General features: G+C 38.9%; 1 protein-coding gene across 3 annotated transcripts in view; it reads left to right on the top strand.

The window, feature by feature from the left end:
• The window catches only part of ADAMTSL1 (ADAMTS like 1), a 475,434-nt gene that overhangs the window by 221,001 nt on the left and 237,982 nt on the right, over positions 1-16,451 (top strand). The window lies entirely within an intron of this gene.

Here is a 16,451-nt window from a genome sequence, read left to right as displayed (position 1 = left end):
ATTGAGCAGGACAATGTGAACAAGATCCAGCCCCAAACTGAGACTAAGGGATAGGGGGCTTTATCTAGTGGAGCTGATCAAGCACAGGCAACCTTATAAATTCAAGCAATAAAGTGAACTTGCTTCCAAGGATGTCAGCTGAGAAATCCATAGAAATCCCTGCTACATAATTAACATGGAAAGAATAATGGTTTGAGATAGACTTGTACAAAAAAATAAGATTCTGGGAGAGTTGTATTTTTCTTAGGGTAAGAGCAGTGCCATTCTACCACTAGAAAGGGGGAAATGGGAGAGGGACTGACAGAATTCTCTTCTGCTGTTATTCAAACTATGTGTTTTTGAATTTGCCTCCAGCTGATGAGAGTAATTAGATTTAGGACACAACATTGAAATGCCAGCTGGTTGCTTCCACTAACAAATATATGGAAATAGCTTTCTAGGTATTTTTTAAACCCTCAAAATTTTACTTTTGTGAGGGATCAGAGCTACATTGTGGTCATACAATTATACTCATTAATCAGATAGAAGCTAAAGAAATCACTGACTTGGTTTCGCATCTCCTGCTTTTATACCTTCCTTTCAGTCTTTGTTGGGATGTATGCATGAACAGCATGCCCACTTCAAGCCAAGTACACAGCATGGCCACTTTGATAGCTTAATTTCTTGAGCAAAAATGAAACTATGGTGACTCCTAGGACCTGTCAAGACAGCTGTCTACTGCTACTGTAGTTAATCAGCTGGCCTTGAAAAACCTAATCTGACTTGGAATAGGAAGAAAATTTTTCATTTTCTTAACTCCTTCAAACCACTAACAAGCCACCCAGTGCCCTAGAAGGTGATGGCATGTGGGTTCTCAATGTCCTGCCTTTCTCTTTCTAGACTTTCTGTTCTCTGAATCAAGTCATCCCAGAGAGAGGAAGGTCAGACTAATTGGGCATCTAGGGAAGTCAGGTCCACCCCAGAGTGATTTCAGTTGCCAGGAGTGCTTGGATGGCTCAGAACAAGTGACGGGAGACAGGTGATTCCCTTGGGTACACTTGACCAGCACCGCCATTTTAACTAGCCATCCCTCCATCAAACCGCAGCATACACCAGGTGGAGACCCCTAATGGTGCTGTCCTTCCAAAGGTGGGATTGGGTGGTCCTCTGTGCCTTGATCTTACACTTAAAAAATGTTGACGTATCTTATTAGATTTTTCGTGAACAGCTTTACTGCATGGTTAGGAAAACATCTTGGGGCTGCAACACAATACCCAAGCCTTAAATGTATTACCATAAATAACCTTGGTGTGAGCCATATTAAAAAGGAAGAAGAAGGAAAGCAAGTGGGCAGAAGGCAGAGGTAATATCTGGATGCCAGATGGCATCAGCTTAGTGATGGGGCTGATTCAATAAGAGGCAAAGGGAAATTCCTGTCATGCATCTGTGTGAACAGAACCCACAAGGAATTAAGATACAGAAAGAAAAGCCAATAAGGGTCTCATGATCCTATAGTCATTAAATGGTTTGTTTACCTTGGTGAAAATAGTATTTAAATATATAATATTTATATAATATTTAAGCTATATGTTTATATTAGTCCATATTTATATCCAGTAAGTTGTCTGAGAATGTGGATGGCTTAACTCAGTGGTTAAGAATGTGAATTCATACTTTTTTAAGGTGGTTAGGACTGTTAATTGTGTGACACATGATTTTATATTTTCCCCCAAAGGATATTTAGGGAATCAAACATTGGTAATGGACCCAGATAGTTTTGCTGTTCATATCCTCCATACAAGTTACCTCAAGTACATTCTCTTTGTGAACCTCAGACCACAGAACATAAAAAGAAACATCTTCTATATAGAGAGAAACAGATATATCTCTTAAGAATTAAGAGTCACCTAAGATCAAGAAATATAAACACTATTTGCAGATCATTAAACCCTCAAAAAGGATGTTCAAGCAGAACATAGCATTAGAGTTACAGGATAAAAAAGCACAAAAGCATTTAATTTTGATTTGGCACATGGCAGAGTGAAAGCCCCATACTGGCCAGACTGAATGAGCTCTTATCCCCATAACGATCGTGACCTCTCTCCTTTCCAACTCCTTCCTTTCTGGTCTCCCTGTCTACCCAAATCGTTCTTGTCCCTTATATCCTCTGCACAATGCTTAGTATAAATTCTTTGGCTGATTATGTATTTTAAATAACACTGGACCTGCTAATTGTTCGCACCTCCTAATGAAAGAATCTGAATTCACTCTTAAGTCACCTGCTCTGGGCCAGACTTTGTGTCAAGTGCAGGTACAGTAAAAAGTATCCCAATAATCCCTGCCCTCAAGAAACCTTGAGTGCATGCTTACCACAGGCATGATAAGATTGTGAGCAAAGTATTGGCCAGTCATCCACAGACTGAACAAACGAGCCAGCCATTTTGAAGAAACGCCATTTGGTGTTTGGGTGCGCCCAGCACGATTGTGTTATTGATTTCACAAGGAGTGTAGGAGAATTATTTATTGAATTCCCAAACTCTCTCTACTACCCAATGTTCCTCTGAGCTACAATATCAGGATAGTTAAGCTAGTACATGGTAAAAATGCACAAATATGAGAAATGAGTGACAGAAGAATGTAGTAGACACTGAAGGGGTTTGAGGGGGATATAAGTGTAAACTGGGGGTTCGCAGATTATGATAGAATTTCTGTGTATCTGACTTTGACTCCAAAACTAGCACTTGAGGAAAGATCATTGGATCTTTTTATATAGCAAATGATCAGATATTTTGTATCAGTAGATGTACCTCACTGATCCTTGGTAGGTGTTGAAAATATGCTACTGAAACCACACATAATTTCCTAAAATATGAAATTTTTTTCAGGTACGTCAGGCTGCCAACTATGTGAGTTGGTGAGCGGGGGTGAGTCTGTATATTTGTGTGCTCAAACAAGAATATAGCCCCGCTGGAATCAAAGTAAAAAGGACTTTAACTATTGATCAAATCTACATTCATGGTAGCAGCATGCACAGTGGTGAAAAGTGTGGGCTCCAGGGACGGACCTCCTGGGTGTGAATCATGGATCCCCCAATAGTAACAGGGAACCCTGACAAATCATTTAACCCCAGAGACCTTAATTTCCTCATTTGAGAACCGAACATAATGGTATCTATATCACAAGGCTATTTAGAGGATTAAGTTATGTGTAAAGTACCTGGTATGCAGAAAACTCTGTTTAGGTGTTAACTGTGGTTATGATTGGACCTTTTCCAGCATCATTCATCTTCTTAGAGAATATTTAAGAAAGTAAGAATGTATAATAATTACTCATTTACAAATGGAGAAATGGAGGCAGGTCTTATCTCTGCCTCATACATGTTGTATCACGTGGCATGTGAGAGAACCACAAGTAACCCCAAATAACCCCAAATTCAACTAGTGGTTCCCCAGCTAGCACCACCTTCCTGTGTCTCCTCTATACTTCTGAGGCTCTTTGAAGACTCACTTGTAAGCAGCACACTTTGAATTTAGCCGAGAATTTATCCTAAGGAACAAGGGTTAGTTACCTTTATTTGAACCAAAAGAAATCTATAGCAAATGGCAAAAATTAATAAGGAAAGTTTAGAAAACGCTCGGATGGAAAAGCATCCTCTCTCAACTCTGAGTTACGTCCAGTTGATACCCCAAGCTTGCTCCCAGCATGCACTGAGACAGAAAAATCAATAACAAATTCAAGAGAGCAGACAGAGCCATTTTTATGTAGTCATTAGAAAAGCCTTTCTTGCAAACCAAGAAGTTCTAAATTTGTCAGCCCCTCCTACTGTCTCCACTTAATGCTCAGTCTGGAGCTACTTTCAGAACTAAATCTGAACTACTGCTCAGCTGAGCCCTAGAGAGTGGCAAAGACAAATTAATGGGATCCTTGTGTGCCAAAATACAGCATGGACCCTGTCACCACCAATATATGTTAAGTCCATTAAGGTCATTTTTAATGAACTGAACTTTTCTTTGGAAAGCTTTGCCAAACTTGTTGAATTAAGGGAAAGAAACCTTTACAAAATTGCAAGATAAACTAATTCCACTCCATGTGAAGAAGAAATGGTTCATGACAAGTATTCTGAGTTTACAATATTTTCGATTTTTATCCAAGTCAGAGAAAATAATATGCATTAAAATCTACATTCTTTTATTAAGCTAAGAACTCCACATGCACTAATAGCATTGTAAGCTATAATGGCATTTTAGTTCCTGGGATATGGCTTTTTAAATCATCAGACTAGCCTTAAGGAAAACCAAACTTTTAAACCATGTTCCGTTCACATAGGTCAGAAGAGCAACGGAGGGAAAGATGGTTTGAAACGAGTGTCGTAGCCTCATTTTTCATTGGTGGAGAGTGATTTGGCTCCATTTGTATCTGCTCATACAGTTAAGGGTCTGTCTTCTCTTTTTCCCAAATCTCTGTGTGTAATGAGTTTTAAAGAGTGGGCTCCTCTAAACTAGGAACAATTCCATAATGCTCCAGAGTCTTCACTGTTGGGTGGCTGGTTGTATAATAAGGCAGTGTTAGACCAGAGTCATGTATAAATTACTGAAGGCATCCTCTGTCTCAAAGCGGCCCCCAATCCTTTTATTCTATAAAGCAGCATTTTTATTGAGATTTAACATAAGTATGAGAGACACAGAACTTAAACTTGTCTCAAGCTACATGACAACCCAAACCCCATCAAAATGAATCAAGGCCAGCACATACTGCCCAAAGGCAACTATCAGAAATATAAATAAATAAGCCCATGATAGCTACTAAATCTGGGCACGATCACCTTTTGAAAGACCATAAGAAACTTCTAAAACAGGAAAATGGTTTCAGATTTTCCATGCCGACGCCTGGAGCTTAAAAGTATGATTTAATTTCTTTGAAGTTTTAGGCTATTGCCTCTTTATCTAGCTTGGTTTCAACCTCTGGAGCCAAGACTAAGCCCAATATCAAATCACTCATAACATCAACCCTTACCCTCCTATTTACCCATTCACTTATTCATTTGAAAAAAATGTATTTTTGAGCACCTATTATGTGAAGTTCTACCTTCATGGAGGTTTGGTCTAATAAATGAGATAGTTATTCCATAAAGATTCACACTTGATTATCAAAAACTGATTGCTGTTATAAGAAAATGAAGAGGTTCTGTCAGAGAGTCTGACAGGGGCCCCCAAAAGGTCTGGGAGTCAAGGAAGTCTTCTTTGAGAAGGGACAGGTCAGCTGAGACCTGTAGGATGAGCGGAAGTTATTCTAAGCTGAGAGAAGGGAGGAGGGTCATCCAGGGAGTGATCCACACATGCCAAAACTCTGAGTCAGGAAAGAATTACACACATTTAAGCAAGTGAAGGAAGACTAGTGTGTCTGGAAGCTAGTGACTGGGCTGGGGGTGGGGAGAATTGTAGGAGATGAAGATGGAAAATGGCATGATATAAACCTGGGTAAGGAGTTTGGCTTTGTTTCTGGGTATAGCAGGAACAATGAAAAGGTTTACATTTTAAGAGCCCCCTGGCTACAGCATGAAGAAAGAATTATTAAGAGCTAACAGAGGAAGAAAACAGATCAGTGGCTATTGTGGTAGTCCAGGAGAGAGCAGATGTTAGCATCAATGATCTGGCTTACATGGCAGCCTTAGAGCCAGGACAATGAGGTGGTAAAGAGCATGGATTCTATAGTAAATGGCCATGATTTGAATCTTGACTCTGCCATTTATTTAGCAGTATGGCCTTGGGAATATCTGTGTCTCAATTTTATCATCTAGAAATTGGGATGAAAATATAATTGTTAAAATATAATTTATTTTTGTTAAATATATAAGTTGTTAAAATATAATTTTCAGAAAGGTAAAATCATGATTTATAAATATAAAATGAGCACATGTCAAACTTTTTTTTAACTCATGAATTATGACAGAACCAATAAGATGTTAAAACTAGTTCTAATGTGAATTGGATTTAGAAAAGTTTATATTTTCTATCAGACAAAATTATTCGCATTGACATGAACAGAAAAATAAATTCCGTCACTATGAATGAGAAACATCTACATCATCACTAGCTCTCTACAAAGAAACTTTCATCTCTATGGAATTGCAAAATAGACTAGCTGAAGACAAAGACTCACACTTCCATAGAATTTGACAGCCCCTGAAAGTCTGCTAGAGTAATCTTGTTTGTCCATTTCACAATGTTTCTGACAGTACCCATCTCCTAACAGTATTATAATGAGCTAATATATAGAAATGCTTAAAACATATCAGTGAATGTTAGCTATTATTGTTGTGGTTGTTGCTGTTATTATATCAAGGTGGAAGTAGTCGAGATGCAGAGAGGTAAATGAATTTCAGATATATTTTTCAGGGAGAATTAATAGAATTTGGGAATCGTTTCAAAGTGAGGAACTAGGGAAAATGAGGGGTCAAGAATAACTCCTAATTTTTCATGTGAGCAATTAGCTACCCAGTTGAATCGTTGGCTGTGACGGAGAAGGTTGGAAGAGGAATTGGATGCTAAGAAAGGGAATCAAGAGTTCCATTTTGGACACTTTAAGTTGGAGATACCTTTGAAATATCCAAGTGAAAATGCCACTCAGGAGAGATGTCAATGTGTACTGGTTAAGAACGTGAAACCTTACTAGGTGTGTGGCGTATATCTCAGTTTCCTCATCTGTATATTAAATGGAGATAACACTAATTCTTTTCTCATCAGGTTATTGTTAGGATTTAACAACATTTATTTATAAAACACTTAGAAGTGAGGCTGGCACATAAGAAGCACTGCATAATTTTTTGATAAATAGATTGTGTTAAATCAGTGTTTATTCCTTTCAAAGAGTAAAATGGCTTGCTACCCCAAATCTTACTTTAAAAAAAAGTTTCGATATGAAGCTCAGAAAAAAGGTCTAGACTGGAGGGTAAATACTTAGAAGTTGCCTGTACTTTGGTGGTATTTGAAACCAAGAATCATTGGTGAGCACATCAGAAGACCGCACCAAACTGAGCCTTCAGGCCCTGCAATATTTAGAGTTTGAGGAGAGGAGAAGGATCTAGAAAAGGAGCCCAAGAAGGAAGTGACCAGAAAAGAAAAACAAAAACCTGGAAAGTTTGGTATCATGTAAGTCAAGGAGAACGTAATTCAAGAAAAAAGGCACAGTCAGGTGTGCTGGATGCTACCGGAAACAAGATGACTCAGCACTGGATTTGTCAGGAAGAGAAGACAATGTGGGACCAATACTCTTAAACATTTATTATCAACTGTCTTTTTCCTGGCTTTTCTCTTATTGTTAAAGAAGAACAACATCCTGATGGTCAAGAGGGTCCCTCCTTTAGTAAGATTCCTTCTAATATCTTTATTTATTTATTTATTTATTTATTTGGCTGCATTGAGTCTTAGTTGTGGCATGTGGAATCTTTCGTTGTGGCACGTGGGCTCTTTGTTGTGGTGCACAGGCTCCAGAGCACATGGGCTCTCTAGTTGCAGCACATGGGCTCTCTAGTAGTTGTGCACAGGCTCAGTGGTTGCAGCACGCGGGCTTAGTTGGATTCTTAACCACTGGACAACCCGGGAAATCCCATCCTTCTAATATCTTGTCTGGAACCATATTAGAGGAAGCCTGGTCAGACCTACAAGATGAGTTTAACAGAGTACTCAAACATACGAGGTCCTAGGCTTTGAAAGAGCCCAGTCATCTCTGGCTCGTTGGAACTTGGAGAGAACTCTGGTCTCCTGCAGCATTTCCTTCTAGTACAGAGTCTCTTTGAAAGGAAAATGTGCTCTTTAATGCAGTCAGCCTTTCTTCCCCCACTTCCAGCACTGAGCATTTCCGCAAGCAAGCCACTGAGGCATTCTTGCCAAGGCCAGCTGCCTCTCAAAGAACCCAAAAGGGCAACACTATCATGAGAAAAAGAAGTCAACTACTTGTAAAATGCCACTAAATATTGCTGTCCCAGGACTGCCTTAGAATGTTATGGAATTGGGTCCTTGGGTCCAGCACTAGACGGGGCAGTCACTGAATTTTTTTTTTTTTAATTTTATTTTACAAATTTAATCAGTTATACATATACATATGTTCCCATATCCCCTCCCTTTTGCGTCTCCCTCCCACCCTCCCTATCCCACCCCTCCAGGCGGTCACAAAGAACCGAGCTAATCTCCCTGTGCTATGCGGCTGCTTCCCACTAGCTATCTACCTTACGTTTGGTACTGTATATATGTCCATGCCGCTCTTTCACTTTGTCCCAGCTTACCCTTCCCCCTCCCCATATCCTCAAGTCCATGCTCTAGTAGGTCTGTGTCTTTATTCCTGTCTTACCCCTATGTTCTTCATGACATTTTTTTTTCTTAAATTCCATATATATGTGTCAGCATACAGTATTTGTCTTTCTCTTTCTGACTTACTTCACTCTGTATGACAGACTCTAGGTCCATCCACCTCATTACAAATAGTTCAATTTCATTTCTTTTTATGGCTGAGTAATATTCCATTGTATATATGTGCCACATCTTCTTTACCCATTCATCCGATGATGGACACTTAGGTTGTTTCCATCTCCAGGCTATTGTAAATAGGGCTGCTATGAACATTTTGGTACATGTCTCTTTTTGAATTATGGTTTTCTCAGGGTATATGCCCAGTAGTGGGATTGCTGGGTCATATGGTAGTTCTATTTGTAGTTTTTTAAGGAACCTCCATACCGTTCTCCATAGTGGCTGTACCAATTCACATTCCCACCAGCAGTGCAAGAGTGTTCCCTTTTTTCCACACCCTCTCCAGCATTTATTGTTTCTAGATTTTTTGATGATGGCCATTCTGACTGGTGTGAGATGATATCTCATTGTAGTTTTGATTTGCATTTCTCTAATGAGTAAAGATGTTGAGCATCCTTTCATGTGTTTGTTGGCAGTCTGTATATCTTCTGTGGAGAAATGTCTATTTAGGTCTTCTGCCCATTTTTGGATTGGGTTGTTTGTTTTTTTGCTATTGAGCTGCATGAGCTGCTTATAAATTTTGGAGATTAATCCTTTGTCAGTTGCTTCATTGGCAAATATTTTCTCCCATTCTGAGGGTTGTCTTTTCGTCTTGTTTATGGTTTCCTTTGCTGTGCAAAAGCTTTTAAGTTTCATTAGGTCCCAAGTGTTTATTTTTGTCTTTATTTCCATTTCTCTAGGAGGTGGGTCAAAAAAGATCTTGCTGTGATTTATGTCATAGAGTGTTCTGCCTATGTTTTCCTCTAGGAGTTTGATAGTGTCTGGCCTTACATTTAGGTCTTTAATCCATTTTGAGCTTATTTTTGTGTATGGTGTTAGGGAGTGATCTAATCTCATACTTTTACATGTCCCTGTCCAGTTTTCCCAGCACCACTTATTGAAGAGACTGTCCTTTCTCCACTGTACATTCCTGCCTCCTTTATCAAAGATAAGGTGACCATATGTCCGTGGGTTTATCTCTGAGCTTTCTATCCTGTTCCATTGATCTATATTTCTGTTTTTGTGCCAGTACCATACTGTCTTGATTACTGTAGCTTTGTAGTATAGTCTGAAGTCAGGGAGCCTGATTCCTCCAGCTCCATTTTTCGTTCTCAAGATTGCTTTGGCTATTCGGGGTCTTTTGTGTTTCCATACAAATTGTGAAATTTTTTGTTCTAGTTCTGTGAAAAATGCCAGTGGTAGTTTGATAGGGATTGCATTGAATCTGTAGATTGCTTTGGGTAGTAGAGTCATTTTCACAATGTTGATTCTTCCAATCCAAGAACATGGTACATCTCTCCATCTATTTGTATCATCTTTAATTTCTTTCATCAGTGTCTTATAATTTTCTGCATACAGGTCTTTTGTCTCCTTAGGTAGGTTTATTCCTAGATATTTTATTCTTTTTGTTGCAATGGTAAATGGGAGTGTTTCCTTGATTTCACTTTCAGATTTTTCATCATTAGTATATAGGAATGCCAGAGATTTCTGTGCATTAATTTTGTATCCTGCTACTTTACCAAATTCATTCATTACCTCTACTAGTTTTCTGGTAGCATCTTTAGGATTCTCTATGTATAGTATCATGTCATCTGCAAACAGTGACAGCTTTACTTCTTCTTTTCCCATTTGGATTCCTTTTATTTCCTTTTCTTCTCTGATTGCTGTGGCTAAAACTTCCAAAACTATGTTGAATAAGAGTGGTGAGAGTGGGCAACCTTGTCTTGTTCCTGATCTTAGTGGAAATGGTTTCAGTTTTTCACCATTGAGGACGATGCTGGCTGTGGGTTTGTCATATATGGCCTTTATTATGTTGAGGAAAGTTCCCTCTATGCCTACTTTCTGCAGGGTTTTTATCATAAATGGGTGTTGAATTTTGTCAAAAGCTTTCTCTGCATCTATTGAGATGATCATATGGTTTTTCTCCTTCAGTTTATTAATATGGTGTATCACGTTGATTGATTTGCGTATATTGAAGAATCCTTGCATTCCTGGAATAAACCCCACTTGATCATGGTGTATGATCCTTTTAATGTGCTGTTGGATTCTGTTTGCTAGTATTTTGTTGAGGATTTTTGCATCTATGTTCATCAGTGATATTGGCCTGTAGTTTTCTTTCTTTGAGTCACTGAATTTTTTTTTCAAATAATTGTATTGGTGACTGCATCAATATTGTCATTTGTTTTGTCATCTTAATTTCTAGAACCATTCTATTCTTGGTTATACTACTAGGCACCTTACAGTGCTGAAGACCCTCACAACTCAGGCGTGATACTTAAGGATGTGAGGAACGTATGAAAAAAAGTGGTGCTATTAGATGTTTTGCAGACTGATGTCCTGGGCACCTTTGCAAAATTTTGCTTGGAGACTTCAATATGCATTTCATAACCAGCATGAAGTATTTGCAGTTCCAGAGACTTGTAAGCTAACAGCTGCAGTTGAGAAATATTTTCATAATTCCACATTCAGATCAAGTATCCTTGACTAAAGAGCTTTCACAATAAGTTAGATTCCCATTTATTTGGAATGATTTAGGTGTGGTTCTAAGTGAATGTAGAGGCATATTTTGGATAAGTGTTCTCTCAAAACTTTAATGCTTTAGCTATATATATATATATATTTAAAACTATAGAATTTATTTGTATTTCACAAGTTTTTCGTGTACTTTCTTCATTTTTTTTAATAGTTCTTTGAAATTTCATCATGGACATAGATTCATATAACCCCCTAAACTGTCACCTACTCTCCCTTTATAACCACTTTTCCCACAAACCAAGCCCCTAGTTGCTACAATGACAAAAGAATTCATAAATAAGTTTGATTTAAAAACCCAATGTCAATGAATTAGTTGTATATATTCATTAATGAAATTGTCTAGCTTTGTGTTGAAAAGCCAGTGGTTACTTCTCATACAAACATGAAATGCAAAGCTAGCTATATTTTTCAATAATCATTTTAAGTTTGTCTTAGTATGATGGATTTTTTTTTTTTTAGTATAATGGATTTTATAAGTAAGTCACTTTAAAACTCCTAGAGTGATTCAGTTAAAGAGTTGCCTGCCCTTTGTAACATTCCAAAGGTTTTTTGTTTGTTTACTAGTTTGGAGGATTTTTTTTTAAACATCTTTGCTTTTAATTTCATTGAGGGACATTGAATAAATAACTAAGTAGGTGAAAGAATGTGTTTCCCTTTCCCTCTCCTAGTTCCTTTCCCACCCAGCAGCAACTATTTTTTTCTCATAGATCCAAATGCCTCTTCGATACAAATGCCCAAATGCCCAAATGCCCAGCTAGGTTTAAGTAACTGCACCTTTTCCTAAAGATTTTACTGTCTCAAAGATTGTCCAGAGGGGCTTCCCTGGTGGCGCAGTGGTTCAGAGTCCGCCTGCCGATGCAGGGGACACGGGTTCGTGCCCCGATCCCGGAAGATCCCACATGCCACGGAGCGGCTGGGCCCGCGAGCCATGGCCGCGGAGCCTGTGTGTCCGGAGCCCGTGCTCCGCAACGGGAGAGGCCACAGCAGTGAGAGGCCCGCGTACAGGAAAAAAAAAAAAAAAAAAAAGATTGTCCAGAATCAGGAGAAGAACCAACTCTTCAAAACTAAAGAAAAAGAATAGAGAAAGATTGAACTAAAAATAAGATGAGGTAATATGAAATACCATTTTTACCAATGACGTATGATGATTTTTTTTGTCCCCAAATGACATATTTATGTAAAAGACTTTCTGGTTAATTTGGTATAGAATTACTTATACAGTATTTTATTTTTGCAGTATACTCTTCTCCAGATGCCTCTGTGGCCACTGGTTAGGTGAGAAAATTTTAGAAAGGGAATAATCATGATTCTCACGTGCATATAAAATAAACATCTGTCAAAGATTGTATTTAGGGATTCCCTGGTGGCACAGTGGTTGAGAGTCCGCCTGCCGATGCAGGGGATACGGGTTCGTGCCCCGGTCCGGGAAGATCCCACATGCCGCGGAGCAGCTGGGCCTGTGAGCCATGGCCGCTGAGCCTGCGCGTCCGGAGCCTGTGCTCCGCAGAGGGAGAGGCCACAACAGTGAGAGGCCCGTGTACCGCAAAACAAACAAACAAACAAAAAAGATTGTATTTACCTCATTAATTAATGAAGAAACCAGGAATATGTTACAACCAACTCAAAGGAAGTTTAAAAGAACCAAACATATTCAGGCAAATAAGAATACTGAAATGAATTTATAAGTAGATGCAAAATGGATCTATCCACAGGACAACCAATTGCATTCCACAAGACACAATCTTCATTTCTATGGGAAAGAATCTCATGATCAATTTCCTGCAGTTTAAAAGTTGTAAAATAACTCACAGTCAATGAAAGATTTTAAAATTTTATAATAATATAGGAACAATGCACTGAAAGAATATTCAGTAATCTTTGGGGTCCCTTTTAAGTTTTTATAATTTTTTTCTACACTATTCAGTTCATTCCCTCCTCTCCCCTCGCCCTAAAATCACCAAAAGAAAGAGGAAAAAGAAATCCACAACCCCATCAACTTATAACTCAAATGTTATGAGATTGAAAACTAAATGAAAATTAAGTATTTCTAATGTGATTTTCTGCAAGTTTCAATTTGCATTTTGAAACTAGAGAATGGGGTGAGGCTCCTAACAGCATCAAAATAACACAACTATAGAGCTACTATATTGTGCTACTCTTATTTTGAATAATCCCAGTGATTTTTTTTTTAACAAGCACTCATATGAAAGGAGGAGAGAGGAAAGGAAGAGGAGAAAAGAAAAAAAATATCAGGCCATGTGTGTATAAAACTAGAGCTAAGTCTGGCTAATATCTGCAGTAATGTGAGACTAACCAAGAGTGAATTGTTTCTCTTTAGCATCATATTAATAAAGTAATAGTTTTTATTATTTCAGTCCATGCTTCTGACTCCGTAATAGCCACTAATAAACTAAACCACTTTGGGATTTTACAAGTGAATTTGATTATCACTCTTTATTTCCTAATAGGGACTGTGGTAATACCTCTAATTAAAGGATAAGTATTTTGGTAGTGAAATGAACAATGAATCCTGCAAACAGAAGACCAGAGAGAAACATAAATTACTTATTTGCCAGGGTTCTGTTCGTTTGTTTGTTTTATCCTGGAGATGGGAAAACTAAATGCAGAAATCATATCAATCATTTCTGAAGCTCAAGCCCACCTTTGAAAGAACTCACTTATCCAAGCCATTCTTCATTCATCTGGCGATAGTGCTGCTAACAAAAAGAATTTTTAAATTACCCAAATTAAACTTCAATAATACATTGTACATTAAAATGATTACTATACTGATTTTTAAAAGACACATTGACTCGATTTTAAAGGTCCCACTTTAAAGGTTCTAACTCAGCAAGAACTACTCAAGATGCGTCTTCTAAACATTGCAGTTAAACCTCCTAGCTCATATGACTGCCCTCTCACTGACCTTGCTTCCTCCCACTTGTGGCCAGAAAGCTCAAGATAGTAAATACAGAGTTGGGAGATCTAGGGATATGGGGGAAGGTTTCACATGAAAAACAGTTATTATTCATTTGGCCCTTTGCACTATTAGATATTTTTCTTTTGAAATGCAATCTCCTGCCTTCAGTGAGAGAGAATAGTATATCATCCAGTGTATGCACTAGAGATATTAGGATGGCTGCCAAAAGACAGCACCACTTAAAGACCAAATTGTTCTTAATTGGTGTGAACTTGATGAAGACCTAAGGATAGTGGGTTGGGAGATAAGCCAGTAAGGCTGTTTGACACTTGATAAGGTTCTCACTTGGGAGACATAAAGTAGATTAACCCTAAGTATCCCGACAGTCAAAAATACACACACACACCCTCACACACATATTTCTTTACTTTTTTCATTTAGATGCTACTTTAAAGTAAACAAGTCTCAATCATTGCGATGAGTTCATGGGGCTTCGGTAGCACCCCTTTTCTACTTTGTGTGCTTTTGGTGTATCTTCCCAGTCCTGGAGAGAGAACAAATGCAAAGTGATTCATGATATAGGCAAGAAGAGCTGAGGGTTTCATTTGTGCAGCCTTTATATTCTAGATTTCATCTGGGACTCACTTTTTATATAGGAGATAATCCATAAACGAATCAATTTAGCTACTTGTCATAAGTTTATGTATATAGGAAAAGGATGGAAACAGAGGTTATTGCAACAACAAAGATTCACAAACATGGCCCACAAAGGCTAAAATCTTCCCTATCTGGCCCTTTACCGAAAAAGCTATTTGAGCCTTGGTCTCTTGGAATAGTCACTGAAGAGGGCTATTATAGCTGACAGAACACTAATCCTTACTGTATGGGAAAAGCTAATACGGTGCCATTCTTTTTGAGATCTTGTCATCTTCTTCATTTGAAAACAAAATTCAGGACCACATTATTAAACAAGCATTAGTCATCACTATTGTCAAAGCTGGCAGACTTATCATTTGCTTCTGGGTTTCTCTTATATATAAAATAGTTTGGTATGTATTTTCCTTTCTGTCCACACCTGGGTTGTAAAATTCAGTGCTTGTGTATTTGTTATGATCCTTGTTCCAGGACTCAGGCAGATAGATGTGAATGTGTAATAAGAGGGTTAAAATTATTTCGATTGCAGATTTTGGTTTTATACTCCTAAAAGACTGCTACAGGTAGTGTTATTTAAAGAGGGGGCCTCCCTGGTGGCGCAGTGGTTGAGAGTCCGCCTGCCGATGCAGGGGATACGGGTTCGTGCCCCGGTCTGGGAGGATCCCATGTGCCGCGGAGCGGCTGGGCCCGTGAGCCATGGCCGCTGGGCCTGCGCGTCCGGAGCCTGTGCTCCACAACGGGAGAGGCCACAACAGTGAGAGGCCCGCATACGGCCAAAAAAAAAAAAAAAAAAAAAGAGGGAAAGACATTTTAATCTTTTAGGATACTGTTTTCCCTACCACGTTCTCTAGGTGCCAGGAGATGGTCAGGAATTCAAAAAAGAAAGAGGGAGGTGACTCTGTGATGAGAATTTCTTGGGAATAATTCTGGGTGATGCTTCCTCCCTTGTGCACCTTCCTGACAAGGTTGTATGTGACCTTCGTTCACCCCTAGGGGATGGCTCTTCAAAGGAAACAAGCATCAGGCCTTTCTTAAAGGGACTCCCTCCATGCGTCAGACACCATGGGTCTGGGTCTCCGGGCCAATCCCCCTGCTCTGCACACAGACCAGGCTCAGGCCCAGGCCACATCTTTGTTGTGTTTCTTCCAGTTTGAAAACTTGGATTGGTTTCCTGTTAGAATTTCAGTTTCCCTAAACTAGATAGGAACTATTTTCACTTGCTGGGATTTAATGCTATAACCTTCTTATCACTTCTTTCCTTTTCTGCCAAAGTCAGGGTTAAAGAGCCAGGTTTGCATGCCTCCTCAGCATGACTCCCTGTTCAAAAGCAGTAGGATCATGGAAAAGTGAATTTTTAAAAAAATTCCAAAGTCCTTTCTCCAGATTATTATACTAACTTTGTGAAAATGTTAGTGGTTCCCTCTGGGCTTTTTTCTCTAGGCACTTCTCAAGGTCATTGCAGATATGGCCATTGTTGATTAGTGGGAGGAAAAAAGCCTTTCTGGAATTTGGATGTTGTCCTACATTCTAGAGAAACTCAGAGAAAAGCCAAGTTCTCCCTAACGTGGCTTTTCTCGGTGGGGAGGCGCTGGAGGCTGTTGAACAAACTCTGAATGCAGAGCCCCTCGTTTACTGTGACATGCCTGTGGATTTAAATTTGTAGCGGGGCTCTTCTCTAGGATATAAAAAGGATTGCAGTCCAGACTACTTCAAAGAATGTGTGAGGAACAAGGCTCTGCTCCGTTCTTGGAAACTTACAAAACAAACCAAAAAAACCTCTTTCTCTTTCTGTATATAAATAAATCTTGGGAAGCACATTGAGCAGAAAAGCAAAGAAAGTTACAGAACCTGAAATCCAGAAT

Source organism: Mesoplodon densirostris, chromosome 6 (genome assembly GCF_025265405.1).
Source record: "Mesoplodon densirostris isolate mMesDen1 chromosome 6, mMesDen1 primary haplotype, whole genome shotgun sequence".
Taxonomy (NCBI): Eukaryota; Metazoa; Chordata; class Mammalia; order Artiodactyla; family Ziphiidae; genus Mesoplodon; species Mesoplodon densirostris.
The sequence above is the reverse complement of the archived record's forward strand: the minus strand, read 5'-3'. Positions and strand labels throughout refer to the sequence as shown.